Source organism: Vigna radiata, chromosome 1 (genome assembly GCF_000741045.1).
Source record: "Vigna radiata var. radiata cultivar VC1973A chromosome 1, Vradiata_ver6, whole genome shotgun sequence".
NCBI lineage: Eukaryota > Viridiplantae > Streptophyta > Magnoliopsida > Fabales > Fabaceae > Vigna > Vigna radiata.
In genome coordinates, this window is record NC_028351.1 from 9,733,675 (window position 1) to 9,749,433 (window position 15,759).

Consider the following 15,759-nt stretch of genomic DNA (forward strand, 5'->3'; position numbering starts at 1 on the left):
TCCATAAGCGTTTTAGAATTAGTTGTACTTCAATTTAGTAGTTTAGAATTTTTAGTCAAACTTTGACATTGTGGGCCAATTTTTGGTATTTGTTGTTGAGCCCAATAGTAAAAATAGACACATGACACCTAGGGTTTTGTGAAGGAGGTGGACCCCACCCTATTTTTGAGACACTTGGCCTTAGCAAGAGAAGCTATCAGCCGTCACTTGAAATTGAACAGGCTCTCTCGGGATTCGAGAGGCAAAAAACGTATTCTGCTAGGAACATTTTTCTTTGGGAGAGATTTCTTTGAATCATGTGGATGTTATTTGAATTTGGATAAAAGATGGTGCAGCCACCACTTATTTTAGGCATATTTTTCTTTGAACGTTTTCGTTTCGTGTTGATGATTCACGTTGTTTTACATTGGTGCAAGCGCTGGAATAGAAGTTTCATTTCCTAGCTGCAGGTTTTGCAATTTTTTATTGAATGAAAGAGTGGGCACGTTGAAGAGCTGTTACGTTGCATCTTTGTTTCTTTGGAGGTTTTTTTTTATGCACTTTTTGATTCAAGTCTCGGTTCATAAATGTAGCGTCCAGGAGAATTGATTTCTTTATCTTGAATATGAATTCAACACTGCCACATAGGATGTTTTCTTTTATCATTTGCATAGCTGCCAGCAGAGTTTCGGTATGTTCAGAGGTTGCAATGGTGCTCCTAAAGTAAAGCTTGTTTTCTTTCTTTCTTTTAATGAATGAAAAATAGATTAAATGATTGGATGGGATGCTGCAGCCTTAGGGTAGTTTACTTTTCCTCTCTTTACATTAATTTGGAATGAATTAATTGGAGAAAGGTAGAAGACTGTTACGGTTTAGAGGTTTTTTCTTTAATTCAGCACTTGGTGATTTAATTTGGAGTCATGTTTTATTTTTTTTAGAAAAGGAAACACACAGATTTAGGAGATACATTACATTTTATATTCACTTTTACTTTGAGAAGTTACGTGTTAGTCTTCTAATGTTTTAATTGGCTTTTTGTTAATTTATCACTGCATCATGCATTTACGTGTTGTTTTTTTCTTTAATGAGATGAATTTTAGATTTCATGCATCATGCATTTTTTTATATTTAAGTTGTTTTTTTACATTTTATGCATTTTTTTAATTTAGTTTGCTTTTTACATTTAATGTATTAATTATATTTTTACATTTCATGTGTTTCCATGTCTTATTTTCTTTATGTAATGCATGTTTAATTAATTTTAAGCCGGTTAATTTTACTGTCTTATCTTTTATTTTTATTTTAATTTTAATTCTAATCTTTATTTTAATGATTTTAATTATACTTGGTTGTGTTTAATTTTCATTTTAATTTAGTTCATTGCTTATCACAAAAACAATTTCAAACCCCCCCTCACTTCGTGTTTGACCTGATTCTCGAACCATAGTTTGGTCCTTGAGAGACGACCTAGGGATCATTCCCTAGATATACTGCATTTCTTATATGCAATTAAATTTGATTGGGCGGCGACACCCATCATAGTGGCCACTAGAGCTGGTGGTGCTTAACGTTGTGTTTCTATCGTCAGGCGTTGCCCTATGCTGATAAATATATGCTAATAATGTTGAGATTTTATGAATTTATCTTGATTATATGGTTTTCTAAGTAGGGATTAGGGATTTGATATTTTCCGAGGTGGAGAAGTAATGTAGATTGATGCATGAAATGTATGGATGGAATGACTTAGATTAGACTATCTTGACTCTACTAAGTTTTGGACTCAAATAGAGAAAAATCCTTAGTGTGAGAGTTGAAGGAGGTCATCATGGGTAGTTTTACTTTCATGGCTAAAAACTACTTATGAATTAAATACCCTCTTATTCATGTGAGATTGAGATATGACTAATAGGATGACAATGAATACACTAGTCTTAGAGTCTAATAAATACATTGAGTCCTTCAAAGATATTTGTTTAATTATGATGTCTTTGAATGAAAAAGTATGAAACTTTATTATATTTGATTAATGATTAAGTCATTTTTGTGATGAAAAGAAATATAGTATTTGTAATTATATTATAGACTCTTTATTATGGCTATAATATTCAGGTTTCTCCACATGTTATAATTAAATCCTTTATTATGGCCATGACATCCAAACTTATAGTGCAATCTTTTAGAACACTAGGTTACCCTAGTGATAATAATATTATCGTCCACAGGATGAAATTAATACTACGTAACTATAATAACTTTAGTATTGCTAAGATTATAACCAACAAAATAGAAAGGGTAAAGTCAACTATAAATTGTCTCCCAACAGACACAAAATTAATTCCTAACAAATTAATTCTTATAAAAATTATACTAAATGGGTTAGTCAAATAAAATAATAAAAGAATACTAAGATAAATAAAATCAATAAATGATTAAATAAAAAAATGACAAAAATAAATAGAATTGAAAAAAAATAAAAAAAATATGTTGATTTACTTTTTCATGTTCTCACTTTTAACCAAAGTAAATTCTCAAACAAAATCAATAAATTTTTAGATTAATCATGACAAATTTAACCAAAGTAACTTTTCAATTAAATATTATCATGCCTAATCATATTTACTTTTTTTTACCTCTTATATCTAGTAAAAAGATAATTAACCAAAGTAACTTCTTGATTACTTCTAATTAAAGTTTTTGTCTTTGATTAAAGTAACTTCTCGGTTATTGAAAAGAAAAAACACATTCAATCATATAAAAGTTTCTAACTTTAATAAAAGTAACTTTTCAATCAAAATTAAAAATCATTGGACTCGTATGATTGTTATTATGTTATATAGATTTAACAGTGTACTAACTTGTTACAATGTAAAACACGTTACTTTTACTTTATTAAGAGACAAAATACATAGACAAAAATAAATCACAACAAGAATTAAAAGAGCAAATAAATTTATTCATCTAACCTTAAAATCTGGTTAAAACATTACAATAGAATAAATTCTAGAGGCTTAACATTTTGTGAAATGTAGAAATAACATGAAAATAAAGGAATAGATGGTGAAGAACGTGAAAGATGAAAGAGGACAAAATTAGACTTCCTAAAAGGTTCGTAAGCTCTCTTAATATGTTTATCCTATGTCTTCATATATAAATTTTGATTGGACTTTGAGTCTAACTTTTCTATTGATGAAATCTCTTTTCTCATAATGTAATATTCTTTAAATATATTTTAAATAATTATAAATATAATTTATTTTTGTTTGGTGGTTATAAATATCTAAAAGGATTTTGAGACATTTAGTCAGATTTAAAAATATTTGACAAATATTGTTTGTTGATATTTATTGATATAATTAAATAAATAAATTATTTAGCAATATAAGATAAATAATCAACAACTAATTTTCAGACTAATTTTTCAATTCATCATTTTCAATCAAATATTCCAAATTTAAAGAAAAATCTAAAGATATCAATATTTGCATTGTTTAAGCAAACTTTGACTAGCTTTGAATATTTGACCAAAATTTAACTGTTAGACTTATTGGTTGTCCAATGAAAAACTTTCACATGGTCATTTCCCTTTTTCTCAAACGAGGCTTTTCTTCATCTCCATTATGATCATTGCTACAAAATGTTAAGAACTGAGTCCAACAACAATGGTTTGAACTTGAACAAATGATAAACAGTGAATGATAAACATAACAATGACAATATGCAAGTGAAGGAACATGCGAATGAAGTTTGTAATAGTTATGGCAGAGAACTAACTTTTCTAAAAATTTAATCTTAGACAAAAGAATAGGTTTCAAATAATTTAAATAATGTCACTACGTTTTGAAAGACTTTGTTTTCTTTGAAACTAAGTTGATTAGACGATTTCAAATACATTTTCTACACTAATGAATGTATAAGTAATGTAATAAACAATTTTTTCTAGAATTTATTGAACTTTTTGCCTTATTTTGGAGATGTTTTGTAATTTTGATCAATTTATTTTCACACTTTGAATTAATCTAACTTCAAATGCACTGATAAACATTAAAATATCGAAAAATATTTATACAATTAAAAATAATTTTTTAAGATATTTTTATCTCACATGTTCAATAAACTTAATTATCATAAATCCTAATTAAATGAATCTTTTGAACATAAAATTTAATTAAAAATCTAAAATTAAACTACATAATGTGGTTTGTGTTGCTCACTATTTTAATATGATGATTTTATAATAAGTTGTTCACTATTTTACTATGATCGTATTACTTAGCAGAAAAAGGAAAGTAGGTGTGGACCAAGAACAATGAATGTGCCAAAGGATAAGAAACTTGAATATAACTATATATATGTAGTTTTATATGTATATAGAACACAAAATGTATATTTTGTACAAGTCTTATATCATGTTTATGTTTCGAAAAGTTATTGCTATTTTAGACTACTTGTTCGTTTTATCTAATGCTTTCAATTAATTTGTTCTTAGTATTTCTAAAATCAAACAAGACCAATTATATTATAGGCGAGAAACAAAAAATTTCATTGATTTTCTTAAAATAATAGAAGAATAAATAGGAAGATAATGATTTTTTAATAATTTTTTTAATAACTTTTTGACAATAATATATATGTCATTATTTTATCGATTTGTTTAAATTTATTTAAAAAATTGAAACAAATCAATCATTATTTATTATCTATTATGTATGTGTTGTAAAAGAAATTGTTAAAAGAAATTTTTTTCCTAAATAGAAAATCTTAAAAGACGTTCTTTTCACTATCCCTTTCGTTTTAAGAAAAAGAAAATGGTGACACAAAGAGATGAGCACAGAATAGAGCAAAAGAGAGAAAAAGTAGACGACAAATTGAGTAAGAGTGATGATAAAGACACGAACCTATCACTCTGTCATCACTTGCATTCTTTTTCCGTGGCAATGGAGAAAGGAAAATGATATTTTGACAACATTTTTTGACACTATTTTGACATCGTACACGTGTCAAAATGTGACTGGACGATTTTAAATTAAAAAAGTTGAGACAGAGATATGTTTGGAAGAAAAAAAAACCAAAGGTTGTTTTTTAATTTGAAATCGTCTAACCACATTTTCACATGTGTGCAGTGTCAAAATGGTGTCAAAAAATGGTGTTAAAATTTTATTTTCCATGTAGAAAAAAGATAAAGACTAAGTAAACTTCATACGGTTGAAACAAATTTATTAATTATTCATTCACTTACTTTCCATTTTTTTTGTTTAATAAACATTTTATCCTCAATTATTATATTTTAAAGGATTAAATATGATTTTAGTTCCTTAATTTTAAGTGAAAATTATAATTAGTTTCTCTTCAAAACTTTAGTCTAATTTAGTTCTCCAACTTTAGAAATATATAACTAAATTTTGTTAGGTTTCTTTGATATTTCAAGCACGTTTCACGATAGTATTTAAATTATTTGTACTGTTTGACACATTTTTGCTTCAATATTAACTAAGAAGTAAACATCAATGAAGTTAATAAAATTTGATTAAAATGATTAAATTCATACAATTCTAAAGTTGAGAGACTAAATTAGACTAAAATTTTAAAGAGAGACTAATTTCAATTTTCAGTAAAAATTAAGAGATAAAAACATATTTAATCTTATTTTAAATTTTATCATCGTTTTTTATACATATTTTATTATCGCATTTTTAATTTGTATTCGTTTTACCTGATGTTAACATGTAAAATAATGAAACGATACTGTTTTGAAATATTTTTTAAACTATATTTTATTTTCTTTAATTGATTGACCAAATTAATAATAAATCGAAATAAGAGATAATAATACTCCGTACATTGTACTATCTAACGAATTTAATTTTTCTGTCAATTTCAGTTATTGTCTTCTTAAATTTATTTTAACTTTTTTGGAATTTTCAGTCAGATGAGTTTCTTTTACTTTTATGACTCGTTAACATGTCGTTAGATGTTTAATAGGTTGCTGAAACGTGTAAAGTTAAAAAATGTGTGAAATAACATTTGATGTTAAAATCATAAAACAGTAGAAAAAATTGGTTTAATATTAACTACCATTATTTGGTGAATTTTATTTTTTTTCCACATTTTATCAATATTTTAAAATTTTAACAGAGTAGATCTGGTTTATAAAAGAACTAAATAAAAAATTCAAAGAAATATCATTTGAAATAATTGGTTTTATAATTAGGTTGTTTTATTTTAAAAAAATTATGATATATTATTTTTAAATGTAGTTAACTCCTGAAATATTTTAAAATAAATAATAATAATATATCATTAAAAGAAATTTATATGAGAGTTTCACTTTACAAACTCTTAGTGACGTCTAACTCTAATAAGTCAATGATTTCATTGATTTTGTTACGTCTAGTAGTACTAAAGTTTCATCCACACAAAGTCTATGACCATTATGTGATTGGTGTCCAACACTGTAAGGGTTAGGCACTACATAAGTATGAGATTTTTTTATGAGTTTTAATCGATGAGTTTTACTCTTCTTGAGTTATTATCTACTAAATATAACTTATAAGATTACAAATTAACTTTCTCTTAGTTCAAGAAGCACCAATTTAATCAATCAAATGTCTTATGGAAAAATTCATCGTCAACAACCAAAACCAATGTTACCAATTCCTTAAACAGAATCATCTTCAATTAACAATTTCACACAACAACATTTACCTCGAATCATCAATTCAATTCACATTATGAACCAACCAATTCATACCATACTTCAAATCTAATTAATCCAAATCAAAATTAAACCACTCTTCAATCAATGCATAATTAATTTTAAATAACTAACTTCTCTTATTTGACTAAGAACACAACAAAAAGCTCACTTGGACCTTGTTCACTTGAATAGATTTGGGGGATAGTAATTGAGAGGATTTGAGGATAATTTTTTTGTTGTTGTTTATTTAAATAGATTTGGAGTTAAGTGAGAGTAGATTTGGAAGTAAAATTTGTGAGAATTAATGTAAGATTTAATTTATATGACAGATTAAAAAAATTTACTTCCAAATTCACTCTCACTTACTTCCAAATTTATTCAAATAAACAACAAAAAAGTTTATCATCAAATCCTCTCAATTACTCTCCATCCAATCCACTCAAGTGAACAAGACCTTGATTTTTAAGCACTCCTAAACATAAAGAAAGCATTATATTTACAAAGAAGGCTTAGATTAATGATAAAATCATAATCTAATGATCATAATGGAACAAAGATAGAACAAGAGCCCTTAGCCCAAATATGCAAGACTAACCTCTACACATGCAATAGCCAAAGATCAAACGACTTTAAAAAAAACAAAAGAAGAACTTACTTTACCTAATAAAGTGATCAGATGAAAAGTAAATCTTGTCACCATAGTATTCTTTGATCTTCAAACAAATAAAGAGTTATAATTTTTAAAGAGAAGGTAAAAGGAGGAGAAAGTTATTCTTTTTAAAGATAATAGTGATAACAGTTGAAAAACAATTATTTTCATACTTGATTTTGATATTAAATCACACCTTATATGACTTAGAATTAGCTTGAAATCATGCATTTTTATTAAGTTAGAGAATAAGAGAGTCAAAGATGATTTTCTTGGTTTTATGCTTTGTTTCCCTTGATTTTGTAGGTTTTTGGAATGAATTGGAAGAAAGGTTGAAGTATTAAATGGTGGGAGTGCTGAAAAGTCAATCAAAATCCAGAAAAGTCAACTAGAAAAGTTAACCAGTCAACCAGAAAAGTTGACCAAAGCGCTGAGCGGTTGACCAGGGCGCTGAGCTGTCAGTTTTTGGCGATGAGCGGTAGTTTTTGGCATTGAGCGGTCCTCCGATTAAGGGGAAACCGCTGAGTGGTCAAATTAGGGCCCGTGCGGTTGTTAGTTTTTATATTGCGGATTCTGTAATCTTTCTGCTATCTTTTTGGCTTATAAATAGTCCCAGTGCGAATTGAAACACGATTCTTTTGGCAGAGAGAAACGTCCAGAGCTATTCCACACACCTTGGAGGAGGTTCCTTGGATGCTTAGGCTCCAATCAACCAAGTTTAGGGTTATTTCTTCCATTCTTTCATCATATTTCATCTAGTTTCACCATGATTATGGTGAACTAAACCCTTTGTTGTTGGGGAACAATGTATCTTTTGAAACTCTCATATATTCAAATTCTTATCTATTTCATATGCTTGTCATATACTTATTTATCAATTATTGGGTTCTCATCTTTGCTTTAATGCTTTTATTGTTTAACTCATTCATTAAAAGTTATTTGTCTTTATCGATATGGGGACGTACGGTAATGTCATGAACTGGTGAGAAATTCCTTGATTATGCTAATATCGCCTAGGGATAGGGGTAGGACGGTCAATTGTAGTTGCTTCCGATCGCATTGCATTATTGGTTACTAGGGGAGGCTAGAGATAGCAAGCCGGTAATTAATAATAGGCTCTTTTCACCAAGGGATTGAGTTAAGGGTAGACTAGAAAGTTTGCATGGCAATTGGATAAATAAGTGAAGTAAATAAGAAGAGTAGATATATGAGAGTGGATAAGATGAAATTGTAAACCCCAACAACATCATTCTTCCATAGTTTCTTAAAACCAATTGAATCAATTGCATTTGCATGTTTATTTTTGTTATTTGCATATAACCATCAACTTAATTCTTTTCTCAAGTCTTACACGATTTGTTTACATGAAAAGTAAGGCTTAAAGAGTCCTTTGGGAAGAACGATATTGGGTTTACCAATTATATTACTTGATAACGATATGGTACACTTGTCAGTGGCTTAACAAATAGCTTATATAAAATGAACTTTATTTAACTTAATTCTATTTATACTAAAGTTTTTTTAATAATAAAATATTTGAGTGTAAATTATAAAAGCTCGTATTACTTAAAGAGTTTTCTAAAGGCTTATAAGTACGATCATAAAATTATTGATCTTAATAAGAATATAAAATTGGATTAATTATTCAATTGATAATATAAGAACTTATGTTAGAAAAGAATAAAGAATGAAATGTATTTCTTATTCAATGATAAAGAAATAGTACAATTGATATATATAATTGTTCAGAGCAATATAAAAAAGGAATATGAGTATAAAAATATATGAACATAAATGTATAGATATGAATAGAGAATAAAATAATTCTAATATCCCCCCTCAAGCTGCAACATATATATCCATAATGTGCAACTTGAACAACAAAGATTGAAATGGTGTTGGATGCAAAGCTTTAGTAGGAATGCCAACGGCACAACCACCAGGTACCAAATTCACCAGTGTCTTGATTAGGAAACAACAAGTCAAGAAAAAAGAAGAATTCAAGAACACAAGATTAAGTAAGAGAAGATTCAAGAAGAAGAAGAAAATTCAAGAATAAGAATATTCACTAACAAGAAAGAAGAATTCAAGAACACTAGATTAAGCAAGAGAAGATTCAAGAAGAAGAAGAAAATTCAAGAATAAAAAGATTCAATAACAAGAAAGAGGACTTCAAGAACACTAGATTAAGAAAAAGAAGGTTCAAGAAGAAGAAGAAAATTCAAGAATAAGAAGATTCAATAACAAGAAAGAAGAATTCAAGAAGAAAAAGATTCAAGAAGATGAAGAATAAGAAAAATTCAAGAAGAATTAAAAGAATTTATCAGGAACAGTTCAAGAAGATGATTAAAGATTTAAGAAAAAGAATTGAAAAAGATGCTTCATAAAAGGAAAGATTTAAGAAGAATTCAAGAAGAAAAAGATCGAATAAAGAAAAAATTTAATAAAAAGAAGAGATTTTTAGGGGCTAAAGTCAAGACACTGGTGAACCGAGGGGTGAAGGTTTGGTGCATCAGTGGCACAAGTGGCGGAGACTACGGCCGGAGACGGTGGCCGGAGGCGAGCGGCGGCGGACAGCAACACTGGAAGACAGAAACTAGAGATTGCCCATTGAAGCATAAATGCACAGGTTGAAAAAGAAACTTTTAGGGGCTGCCGGCGGCCATGGCGGCCGACCGTCGGCATACAACAAAGACAGCGAAAACGGATCAGACAAGCTCTGATACCATGTTAGAAAAGAATAAAGAATGAAATGTATTTCTTATTCAATGATAAAGAAAGAGTACAATTGATATATATAATTGTTCAGAGCAATATAAAAAAGGAATATAAGTATAAAAATATATGAACATAAATGTATAAATGTATAGATATGAATAGAGAATAAAATAATTCCAATAACTTATGTGAACAGTCATATATAAACTCAATTTTTTTTTTTTTATTTTCATCATTTCATACTCTTCTATATATTATTCATTAGATGTCTTTGTTTATAGAATTAAATGTTCAAGTAGAATTTGAAATCTCATTGACTCTTCTAGCTTCGAACTTATATTATATATCATAGATTGACTATTACCTTCTTAGCTACTAATTACATAACACATCATTCATTATGTAATCACTAGAACTATCACCATTCACTTTTCATTATCTGATAAATATTTAATTTCATGCATTACTTCTCAAATATTTTTATTCTACTATGTCTCAAATCAATTGATGTCATAATTATAAATAACTAAGTATTTAATTTAAATTAAGCACCCATGTATAAATTAATATCAAATAATGAATTTATAACAAAATTCATTAATGACGCTTAAGTTAAAAATATGTCATTTAAGCGATAATTCTGAGTGGTGAAGCTCTTGTTTGAGAAATATGACATATAACTTCACTCTTATTTCAATATTTAAATGATACTTTTATGGACTGGAAAGAATCGATTCAATCCATTCATAACTCAAAATGAAAGTATGATGCTTGAATGTTAGTTTATAACTCTTAAGTGATACTAAAACTTGAATGATATGCTCTCATAAAGAAAGAATAAATGTTGACTATTTTTTACTCAACCGTTAAAACTAGCAATTAAGTAATTATATTTTATATTCAAGTTACAATTCATTCAAAACCTACAATAACACTTAATCATCATTAGTTATAATAGATGTTTAGTCCTCAAATTATGATCTGAAAAAGAAAATTCTATAACTTCATCAACTAAGTGGACATCTAAACAATAATGCTTTATACTTATAATAATACTATTATTTGAATGTATTTAAAAAGAATAAATTCAACATTCAAACAATATATGTAAAATAAGAAAACAATATCAATTCATAAAAAGGAAATGTCTTCAATTGCTATTATTTTTACATATTCTAACTAGTTTTATATGCCAAATTCAACTTGCTTTTTACTATCCAAATTACTACTTTATTTATATTTCAACATGTGTACTCAAAGTACATAGACTTAGATACACATCCATTCGAAAAATTAAGTCATTTCAATCTCAATACCCAAATTCAAATTCATAAGAAATATTTCAAAATAGTCTACGAGAATAATTTCAAATTCTCTTACTCAATAGTTATGTGTTTCCTAAACATTAATAACTAAACATTAATAACTTCAAGGAAGACAAAAATGAAATTGTCCAAAATTTTCAAAAGATCAAGGCTATACTACCTAAATAATCATAAATACTAATCAAAAGATGTACCAATTAAAGTAATAATATTTTGGTTTAAACCTCTTTTTGGTCCCTAAGTTATGAGCGGATGTTCAATTTAGTCTTGGTTTTTAAAAATGTAAACCTTTGATTCCCAAGTTATAAAAAATGTATCAAATGAGTCCTTTTTTTTATGTTCATGGTCAAAATACAAAGTGCAATCTAAAGTGCGGTTATTGTTAAGAAACAAATCAGAGCAATCTAAAGATGTAACGGTTGTTAAGAAACAACCAAAAACAGTATTTCAAGTTAAAAAATGACACATTTGATACATTTTTTATAACTTAGGGACCAAAGATTTACATTTTTAAAAACGGAGACTAAATTGAACATCTGCTTATAACTTAGGACAAAAAAAGAGGTTTAAACCTAATATTTTTGTTAGTAAGCAAATGCATGATTGGTAACCATTATATATTCAAGAAAGGATAGAAATTAAAAAATATTTATTTATTACAAGATTTTTACCATAAGTAAATTTATAAATTTTATAAATATTTATTTATTATAAAAATTGAATTATATTAAATAAATTACCATTAAGCATATTCCCCGTGCTAAAATAAAATATATGGCTAGTTTTTTTTATTATTATTAGTGATGTGGTGGTACCTACAATTGGACCTAAATTAATGAATAAAGAATTGGGCTACCCTTGAATGACGCATAGTTGATGGTCCACAAACCAATAGAGGCCCACACTAAAGGCTGCTTTCTATTATGAACAGAAAAGGAAACACTTTGTTTCAACTCTTTTCTTTTTCCATCCAAAAAATAAATAAATAAATAAATAAATTTTATTATTGAGAGTGCCTTTTTATAGGTCCCCAATATTGTTGGGCTAAAGAAGTAAAGGAAACTGTCATCCAATTTGTTTTCATCACGTAAAAGAGAGAAAAATTAAATTATAATTGGAGTGAAAAAAAGAAAAAGAAAAAGATAGAGAGAAAAATAATTATAATGGAAAGTTTGGTTATTTTAATTAGGTTTAAACCTCTTTTTGGTCCCTAAGTTATAAAAAATGCATCAAATGAGTCATTTTTTGACTTGAAATACTGTTTTGGGTTGTTTCTTAACAACTGCTACATCTTTAGATGGCTCTGATTTGTTTTTTAATAATAACAGCACTTTAGATTGTTCTTTCTAATTTGACCATGAACATAAAAAAGACTCATTTGATACATTTTTTATAACTTAGAAACCAAAGGTTTACATTTTTAAAAACGGAGAGTAAACTGAACATCCGTTCGTAACTTAGGAACCAAAAAGAGGTTTAAACCTTTTAATTAAATAAAAATGTGTGATAAAAGAGAAAATATAAGTAGAAAATTTACACCGTGTATGAAATTTGTTTTTATTAAACTATCAATATTTCATTAAATGTTATATTCTCTCAACTTTAATTTTCAAAGTAAAAACTTCTTGAAAATATAAAATCTGGTTTGGTAAATTGAGTAGATCCAACTTACATGGTAAGTTCATCATTATGAATGTTTTGTTCAATTAATAAAATACTAAATCATATAATGAATTAGGTGTAATAATGTTGACTAAAAAAATCAAATGGATTAACTCAATTGACTTTTAAGTGTAATCTACTACAGATTATTGAAAGTGATTTTCTAAAAGTAATTTTTCATTTGAATCGAGATATAATTAATCGAAACGATCATAAACTGAAAAAACTAGCATATTTAAATACTCAACTGACTTTTTTTTAACAGTTGTTTTATTAAGACAATTATAGTTACTAATGAGTTCTATTTAATATTCTTAAACTTAAATTCAGTCTTTATATTTATTTATTTATTATGACTTACTCTTAGATGTAAGTTACATCTTATGACATTTAAAAGTAAAGTCTAAATTTTTAATTATATAAATTTATGGATAATGATATTTAGACAATATTTTTTTACAACATTTGAACATTGATTACGTGTCAATATATGATTGATAAAAGGATAATGATATTTAGACAACATTTTTTTGACAACATTTGAACATTGATTATGTGTCAATATGTGATTGGTAAAAAATTACTCCACAATAATGTTTATGATTATTATTATTGATTATGGAGTAATTTTTTACCAATCACATATTGACACATAATCAATGTTCAAATGTTGTCAAAAAAATGTTGTCTAAATATCATTATCCTTGATGAAAAATCACTCCACAATAATGTTTATGATTATTATTATTGATTGTGGAGTGATTTTTTACCAATCACAGATTGACACGTAATCAATGTTTAAATATTGTCAAAAAAATATTATCTAAATATCATTATCCTAAATTTATATATATCATCTCAATTATCCTTTTAATATTGCTTCGTATATGATATTATTTTATAAAAAAATGACAATATTTTATTTAAATTTGTCTGTCCCGATTGAACTTTAAATTTACTTTTCATTAGTTTAATGACTTGTCTGATTTTAAAATCATTGCTTAAAATAAGAAAATTACTGAAAAAGTCGCATCCTTCTATTGAATTATTTGATGTTAAAAAAATGCCTTTTAATATGTGAAACTTCTTACCATTTTGTTTTAGAAAAAAATGTGTTTTATTTTATCGGCTAGCATGGTAGTTAATAAGATTGTTTTTCCAAACGTTGCCATGATTTTATTATACTTTAAACTTTATATTATATATTACATTAATTAACAATATTATATATAAATAGATATAAATTTAATTCATTTTATGAGATTAAATTACATATAAAATGCACATTTTTTATAAAACTTAAGCGAAATTAAGCAAAAAATCTGAAAGATATTATAAAACTATATTATATCAGAAAGTATATAAATATTTACAAAGTTTGTATCAAATAATTCTAAAGAAATTGTAAAATTTTTATAAAATAATTCTCATTAATTTTTATATTAAGACACAAGTAGAAAAGAAAATAACGTGAAATTAGTTAGATTGACATTTACTTTTTCTTTTAATTTGTGTAACAACTCAAATTAATATAATATATTATTAATTGCACCATTTCATAAATCTTGACATATATTTTATTTATAATATATATGACAGTTTTTACACTCTCTAACTTAGTGTAATCAAGTTAGTTTTAACACTCAAGTACATTTCAAAATTTTACAATATAATATATGCACAATATGATACAAAAATATTTTCAATGTCTCGTTAATATTCCTCAAGATTTTTATATAGGAACATCACCTAATTTTCTAATCACGTATAAAAGTTATACAATCATAACAAAGGAAAACCACAACCATAAAAAAAATAAGGATAAACTATTGAATATTGTTCATAATTCAAACAATAAAATATTCAACAATTCCAATCAATATTCAACATATTATACCATTTTCATAGCATACAAAATCAATAAAGCAATTAACTTTACTTCATACATATTATATCACTCTTATATTAACAATTCAACAACAATCACTATATGATATACAATATAGTCTCATTGCTTAATATTAATAAATCATTCATAACATAAACATATGAATTTTTCTTTCAAAAAATGAATGTATTGACTAACTGATAGACTTTGCATCTATCATGTTTCTTTCCTATCTCGTAGGAGCTATAGTTATATGTTTGAGAATTTAAATTCACAATCATAACCATACCATAACATGGTAAATTTCTATATTTGTCATATAAAAATCTTCGTTAGCTCTCACCATTAGAAATCATACTTTACATATGTCTAATACTAGATGAGTCAGGATAACCCCACAGAGAATCTCATGTTAATACACTACCTATCATTAATTCACATCAAAGTATTACTTTCATCCTATAAGTACAATAATTTACAATACCACATAGTTTACTCTACCACGATATTTAACATAGGTTCATCCTTTAAGTTTTGACAAATTTTTTTAAGATTAAGACTACAAGAAAAATATCTCAAACCAAAGATATCTAATTGAAAATCCCAACGATTAAAGTAAAGCACTATGTGTTAGAAACTATGTATAAAAATTTCAACTCAATCCAACGGTTAACAAAGTAGAAAATGAAGTTTTAGCATGACAATACAGAACAACAGAAACAAAGAGACATTCAGATTTCCCTCAAAAAATGCATAAATCATTTCTCTGAATGCAAACATCTAATTATCGATCAGAATGGTCAAAAAACAAAATCAAGTTTCATGAAATATCTATCAAAATTTC